Below are 8,581 nucleotides of genomic sequence, written 5' to 3' on the forward strand. Positions count from 1 at the left end.
TGCCGAAACAGGGTTGTAAATTTTTCAGGAGAAAGCGAGCCCCGGTTTTTTTACCGTATTAGGTAATAAGTTTATTCAGTGAGAACTGATCGGTCCGATAGAAATGCTACCCCTGCAGCTCCAAACACTCAAGCTCTACAATGCCAGTCTCAAATTGCAGAGGAAAAATGATCGGATTTTCAAGCATTTCTTAAATTGGAATTAGTAGATATTCCATTCCGTCCTAATTACTTTATGATAGACAACCTTTAACGCAAGAAATAATAATTGCAACACTTGAAAATACAGAGAATATCATGTACGTGCCAGTAGAGAAAGCAAAATGAAACCAGAAAACACGCACTCTCTGCTTTTATTGCTAGCATTGCGATATTTCTCGAAACTTTTGAAGTGTCAATGCACTAACACTTCGTCTCATCATAACCAAGTTACAAAAAAATTTTGAAACTCTTAGGCACTCGACAAACGTTTTTGTGTTGAGAGTGGGAGAATATTATCCCTCCCTCGTGTATCTGTTCTAAAATGAACAAAAACATACATTTTACAATGATTTGCAATGTCCCAATGAGCCTGCAACTGAATATTGGTTTGACATGCACAAAAAGAGGGCCCATTGTATTGGTTTCAAGGGTAACACTGTAAAGCCTGCAGTTATACCTGGACTCTTTAAGCGTTTGGAAGCTCTAGACCAGTTGGGACAGACTTTTTCCTAAATGTTATATTAAGCCACCCATTTAAATATTTGGCAGCACGTCGGCCTAATGTTCCCCGTATTCAGTTCAACGTTAAAATTTTTGCCGCATTTGCACCTTAAATAGAGCGGTCAACAATGAAAGGCATTTAGTGCAACGTCGCTGAACAGAACGTAAACGGACTTCTTCGGATAAGTTTATCCAAACAGCGCAATTGTAAGCGCCATGCTGCAAAGTCTCAAATTTAAACATACAATTATTCATTGAAGGCCCTTTTTGAATTATTCCTTAAGCCAATATATTTACACTCGTTGAATAGGTTTGTAAGACCTCTCCATAACCGAATAACAGGTGCATAACGCTGTTGAGTGCTTCAAGCCGGACGAACAGTTTCGCGGAAAGAAGTGCTCCCAAATGTCAAATCAGGCTGGAAAATTTTGCGGAGACATAAATGCCACAGACCTTTCGAGCATGCAATGCATCAAATTTACACAATGAACGATAGCCAAACTTTATGTCTAGCTGTGCCTGCGCCATCCTCTCCACTCGCGAACACTTGTAATGTGGTGTGCTTCATGCTTCAAACAGCTGCGGTAAGGCCTAGTCATAAAGACGGTGTTTTGGGACGCATACATCGTAGCGCCATGCGGGTTTTCAGGGGCCTGTACATTGTTACTTTTTTGTAGGCATGATGTACACGATATCGCTCTTCTAACAGCTTCTCATTGCAACGTGCCCTTACATTTATGCTGATCACCGAGCAAAACACATGTGCAGAGTTTCTTTTGAGAGTTTTGTACCATGTTTACTCGCTCGGATACGAAATATGTAGAGGTATGCCGGCTGTCGCTGCTCCACAAAAGCAAATGAGAACACAAATAAAACGAGGCGTTTGTTGTAATGACAACATATTTGAGCATGAAAATGTGAAACATCTTCTAGTGCCTAGCCAATATTACCGGCGTAGACTAATATGCTCAATTGGTTTTGCAATGAGTACAAACTACCTAAATTCAAGCTCATTAGGATTCAGACATGCGCCTAGTAAGGTTAATAAATTTGTATTATCGCCTTCCACTAGCATAGACGAAAAAATGTCAAATTCCCAAGTCTGGTCTTAGGAAATAGTTAATGTACCAGACGCAGATAGTTGTATCGTGGGATTCGCTTCTCCTGAACAGCTTTATTTAACCCATCCAGAAAACCTATACGATATACATTATCTGTACCTACCTACCACTGCCTACTTCGTGAGTGTTTGCTATACCTGTCCTATCGCAGAATATGACATCTTAGAATATACATGAAGAAATACATTCCACGGTATGAAGGTGGTTGGAAGGCAAAGCATTACACCACACCCAAAACCATCGCCCATGCGACGTCACTAGAATTCACACACATGACTCTAGAAAGAACGAAACCAGAGATTACGCCAGCCTTAATTGGAATCCGCGAGGGTGGCGTCCCGAACACAGCAGCTTCGGCCACGGCCGGGCTAGAGCGGTGGACGCTGCCGTTGTAACCCGGCCGTGCGTCTGCAGAAAGAAAACAGAGTGGAGCGTTTTTTGAAGGGTGAGACAGCGGAACATAGCCATCCTGATGTGCTATCTCGGGGCTACGCCACCGCGCGACACAAGCGGAGACACCAAAACAATTCGGCATATGAGCTTAGTGATTCCCATTTAAACCGGTGTAAACTAGTTAGTTCAGTAAGGTTGAAAATCGCGATATAGCTGAGGGACCTTTTATGATCGTTATTTATCAGGAGAAGTTGCTCCTTCAGCCTTTCGTAATACCTGCTAAAACATACCCCAATTGGTGTTCTTCAATTTAGTGAACGGAATCATATTCGTGGCACGCAGTGCACAAGAGGTAGCGTTTCTATGCGCGGCCAGATGTCTGTATGTGGTTTGTACATTGTTTTTCTACTGCAAACCAATTCTTAAAGTATCTTTGCCGTACGACAACTTAGTTCCGTCGGGCGTGAGTTACTCGGGAGGGGCTGTCGAAGAATTTATTAAATCCGTGCGAAGGAAGCCAGCAATGGACGTGAAGCTGCGCCAAATGAGGCCCAAAACAACCATCGCTACACCAGAGGACACAGGCGTAGCGCCGATGCGTCTACCGGCGAGCCGGCCCATCCACATGGGGAACGCTGTGCAAGTTCGCCGCGCCATCTACAGTGTGCTCCGTGAGAGAAACACTGCGCCCTTTCCCCTCGCCGCTGCCTCCACCGCGTTGGGAGTTTATTGTCCGACACGCCGCGAAAGAACCGTTGGCTAGTAGAGGTAGAAAGCTTTGCTTTAAATGTTGTTGAGCACCTGAAGCTGTATTTCGGTCATCTACAATGGCCAAATTCAAAGAGCCGTAGTGCTGTTCTTCAATATATATACCCAGGAACTTCGGTACGGTCTGATGTAGGTCAGGACGCGTTGTAAGATCACGAGTAGCCATTCGATATCATTTGCTAAGGGGACGAGCGAGACGTGGAGATGCACGAGATTTTACACGGACAAGGTTGTTACAGTATAGGCCTTCTAGCGTTGGTGCACAAGCGGCGGGCCAAGATCTGTAGGTCATCAGTCAATATGAGACCTACACGAGCGTCCTAGGATGAGCAATGAGATGTTTGTTATAGGTGTGGAAACCTAGCTAAATGAACCTGCAATGGTGGGCTTTTTTTTTCCACTAGCTCTGGAGACAAAAATTGTTATTGGGGAAACGTGTGTGTACGCGCACGGATGCTGAAAAATGCGGAGGTATCCATATCCAACTTCGCTGTAAAATTGCTGGAGTGCAATTTGGGCTGGCAGTCTTTACGCATCGAATACTATCTAAGTTGTGTGGCCACGTCAGGAGGAGAATAGATGGAAGACTGCTTATGATAAATAAAGAAACCCATTAAACCACCGTTTGCACTACATTCTATGGAAGGTGGGGGGTTCTTCACGTGTGGCCTCTTGCGTGCGGGAAGACGTATGCGGTCCGAAGTGGGCGCGCTGTGCACAAGAGGCTTTAAGAACGTGAGCGGCCCAGGGATTGTAATTCGCTGCCACAATTTTTGTGCCGCTGCCGTGGATGGTCAGAAGAACGCATGTTTCCAGACGCGGCTACTTTAGCGACGACCAGATGCAGGCTGAATTAATAAATTGTATGGATTCCATGATAGATGACTAGGCAGCGCGTGTTGAGCTATGCGTAGATTGCCTTAGCCAGATGTCGTACTACTGTCCGTGAATAAAAAAAGAGCGCCTCAATCATGACTAGTGCTGAAGCTCAAGGGCACTTACTGTTTTCAGCGAAGCTGTTAGCCTCTTGTTGGTCGTAAAATGTCGTGTCGTACACAAAACCCCTATGCAGAACCCTGCAGGTGTCCAGCAACCTCGCTGGACATCTACATTCGCAAGCCGGGATGGCGTAAACGTTTTGTGCTTTGCTGTTATTTTTCCTTTACAGATACTTGGGACAATACTCAAAGCGCACGTTCACGGATTGTACATATTGATTGATGATTGTAGGGTTTCACGCAGCGTCGCAACGCAGGCGATGAGCCACGCCGTAGTGGAGGTCTCCGGATTAATTTTCATTTCATTTCATTTCATTTATTATACCCTTAAGGGCCCGGAGGCATTACATAAGGGGGGGGGATAACAGGGTTTGCAGGAGTACAATTGAACGAGCAAAAAAAAAAACAAGAAGGTGAACAAGAAGGCAGAAAAATACAAACAACAACACCTTAAGTAAAAAATTACAAAAAAATGTACAAAGGTAACAGTGAAGTCAGCAAATAGAATTCAAAAAGAAAAAAGCAGTTGAAGCATCAATAGGACCATCAAGACAGAACAGTAGAATTACATCGTTAATGCTTTATGCGAACGTCTTTTCAAGCTTATCTCTAAATTGCTTGTTATTGGTGCATGTGACGATGTCGGCGGGTAAAGCGTTCCATAGAGTAATAGCGTTAGGAAAAAATGACGAAGCAAATGCTGATGTTCCGCCGGCTATCGGAGCTAATGGGCAAGTGTGATTTAAGCGGGGTGATATTCTGTGAGGCGGCATTAGTAGTGTGTGTCTTGATTCTGGTCGATAAAAGAAATTATGAAGGAGGCATAGGCGAGCAATAACGCGGCGTGACTCAAGGGTCGGAAGGGAGAGAGACAGTTTAAGGGCAGTGACGCTGACATGACTTGAATATTGCGAGGTGATAAAGCGTGCAGCGCGGCTTTGAATGGATTCGAGCTGTACAGTTAGGTATGATTGTGATGGATGCCAGATGGCCGATGCATATTCCAGCTTCGGCCTTACGAATGTTACATAGGCTAGTCTTTTTATTTCTTGAGAAGCAAGTTTAAGGTTACGGCGAAGATATCCGAGGGTACGTGAGGCCTCCGAGCAAATGGTGTCGATATGCGTTGACCAAGAAAGCGATGACGTCATGTGAACCCCGAGGTATTTATATGATAGGACTGAACTGATCGGTATATTGTTGACGTGATAGGTGTATTGACATATGGCACGTTTCCGAGAAAATGAGAGTGATTTGCATTTTGTTAGGTTTAATGGCATGTGCCATTTTGTACACCATAATGAAATGCTAAGTTTGATTGCAGGTTAGAATGATCATCGGCGGCGTGAATGGTTTGGTACAATACACAGTCATCTGCAAAGAGCCTTAGGTTTGTTGTAATGTTAGTAGGTTAGTCATTTATGTATATTAAAAAGAGCAGAGGCGATAGGCTTGCACCCTGCGGGACACCGGACGATACGCTGCTTAGACAAGACTTGTGCTCATTAGCCGAAGTGAATTGCGTGCGTCCTTTTAGGAAGTGTTCGATCCATGATATCAGGTTAGAAGGGATGTTTAGTGATGATAGCTTAGCAAGTAGGTGGTTGTGGCTGACACGATCGAATGCTTTAGAAAAATCCAAGAAAATTGCGTCTACTTGATGGTTATTGTCCATATCCTGTAGTATAACATGTATGAATTCGGCGAGCTGGGTATGACATGAGAACCGTTTACGAAAGCCATGTTGGTGCGGATAAAAAAATGTAATTGATTCTAGGTAGGTCATTAAGCAAGATTATGTGTTCGAGTAGTTTGGAAGGTATACTGGTTAGGGAAATTGGGCGGTAGTTTGTAATTAGTGAGCGAATACCGGATTTAAATAATGGTACTATCTGAGCAACCTTCCAATCGTCCGGAACGCAACCTGAGTGCAATGACTGGGTGAATATTAGATGTAGAATCAGGCTGGAATAATACTCAGTGTTGTTTAGAATCTTGCTGTTAATATGGTCGCAGCCTGAGGATGATGATAGCTTAAGGTTACGGATCAGGTTGGATATTTCCTCCTGGTTGATCTGTATATCGGGAAACGTGGTGGAAGAAAAGGAGCGTGGTAATGTTATGGTGTCGGAATTACATGTAAAAACGGAGGCAAAATAGTTGTTAAGAACTGTTGCGCATTCATTGCTTTCTATCGGCTCCCCATTAAGGCTAGTGAGTTCAAGTGGGTCAGTCCGGGATTTGGGAGAGAGTAATCGCCAAAATTTGCTAGGATTTGTTTTGAGGATGGACAGTAAATCACCGGAAAAAAATTTGTTCTTTGCTTCCGTTATTGCTTTAACGTACTGTTTAGCTCACGCATGGTACTTTTCCCATGTGGCTGGGTTGTTACTGTGATTAGCTGATCTGTAAAGACGCTTTTTTTGGTTAAGAATTGATTTGAGCTGTCGGTTGAACCACTGGTTGTTTGAATCAGATGTTACGGTTAGCGTTGGGATGTATTTGGTTTGTAATCTAAGAAGTTCATTTTTATACAGTTCCCAGTTCGCGTTTACGGTGCGGGTTAAGTGTGAGCTTTGGAATTGTACGTAGAAACTGCCTAGTTCATCATTTATAGCTTCATAGTTCCCTCTTTTGTAATCAGTTATATGTTTTTTTGTTGGTAGTTTCTTTCTCAAAGGAGGAGATACGGAAATATGTAAAAGGCTATGATCACTTAAGCCCGGCAACGATGTCACGCTTAAAACGTCATCGGGGTGCGTTGTTAAGAGCAGGTCGAGTATGTTGAAACCTCTAGTGGGACAGGTTATGACTTGATGAAGGTTGAAGTCGAGTGATAAATGGACGAATTGGGTAGCTTCGTTGGATTGAGATCTGTTGAAAGCTGAGAGCTGAGGCCAATTTATATGCGGGAAATTGAAGTCACCAGATAGGAAGATAGAAGCGTCGGGAAACGTTTTCGTAATTCGAGATAGGGATTGGCTGAGCAGATCGCAAAAAGACTGGTTGCTGTAGGGTGGTCTGTAACATACGCCGATAATGGTTTTTACTGCCTGGGAATGAATTAGTAACATGTTAGTTCAAGTAAGTCGTCGTGGCATATGAGCGACGAAGCAATTGTGTTTTTGATAGCAATGAGAATGCCTCCTCCCCTGCGACCGATTCGGTCACGGCGATACAGGGTGAAGTTGTGATTTGACGGAAAGATTTCGTGGTCGAGAATGTCAGCATGTAGCCACGTTTCGGTTAGAAGGACTATGTCAGCATTGATGTCATCTATGAAACTGAGAAGATGGTCATGCTTAGGTATTAGGCTTCGTATGTTTGTAAATGCAATGTTGAAGTTCATGTACGACAAATGCCAAGAAGGTAAGCGTGGTTTTGGGCGTCGAGAATGGCGTCAGTTAGCGACATCAGTCAATGATTCGGTGGTTTCTGTGATGTTAGAAAGGGATTTGGTGCATTCTAGTACGGAGTCAGAGATGGCGTCGTAATAGTAGCGCTTTTTCCCAACATGCAACCTGTCAAGCCTAAGTTTGAATGCGCATTTGGCAGGGCGGATAAACTTCAGAAGTTTAGAACGAGCAAGGCGAGTGGTGGCGGCAAAATCCTCCCTTATTGCAAAGTTTGTGTTTTTTAGTTTAGGACCGCAGGACAGTATTTCTTCTTTTGTTTTAAAGTTCATGAATTTGACGATTATGGGCCGATTTTTTTCTGGGGAAGGTGATCCAATGCGGTGCGCTCGTTCAATACTGTTTGGAAAAATTTCGAAGGATAGCTTATCCTTGCAAAATGCCAAAACCTTATCTTCAGAATTCTTCCATGTTTCTTTGTCCGAATCGTCAATGCCAAGGAAAAGTAGGTTATTTCTACGCAGCCGGTTGCTCACGTCGACACTTGCAGCTTTGAGGGCTGCAATGTCGTGTTTTAGATTGCCTGATTCAATGGAGACTGGTTCAGCGAGAGGATGATCGTGGAATGATTCTAACTTAGTCACCCTGTCTGTCAAGCTAGTTAATAAGCCTTTATGAGCATCATGGGCTTCCTTAAGTTTGTTTAGTTCATTAAGTATAGCAGCCTGACCATCTTGTAGTTCTTTTAATGTGGTTAAAATGGCGGCTAAATCGGCAGATTTCGTTGGGCCAGGGTTAAGCTCGACGTCACCGCTAAGTAGTAAGAGCAGTTGACATAACAGATGTTGCGCGAGCATGTCACAGCAGCTACGGTACACAAAAAAGATCAACTTCGAAAAGATCAATTTTCGACTGGTGGGTGTCGTTAACCTGCCCCGAAATCTCGTATACACGAGCGTTTTTGCTTCCCGCCTCCATAAGAAAAGCGACCGCCGCGGCCGGGAATCAAATCATGGTCCCCGTGCTCAGCAGCACAACGCATTAGCCACTAAGCCACCTTGGCATATAGAATAGACATGTTACGACTTTTACACAAAAAAAGATGTTTTACATAAAAAAAAAAATTAGAAAATGCCTAGTTCTCGTGTGCGCGTGCCCACCAGCGACCATCCAGCATACGTTTGTAGAGGCAAGTCTACCCACTTTAGGAGGTTGCCCAAGATTGAGGCGACCACTCGTCAGATAGA

Source organism: Haemaphysalis longicornis, unplaced genomic scaffold, assembly GCF_048455015.1.
Source record: "Haemaphysalis longicornis isolate Haplotype H1 unplaced genomic scaffold, Haemaphysalis longicornis Haplotype H1 scaffold_2, whole genome shotgun sequence".
Classification (NCBI taxonomy): Eukaryota; Metazoa; Arthropoda; class Arachnida; order Ixodida; family Ixodidae; genus Haemaphysalis; species Haemaphysalis longicornis.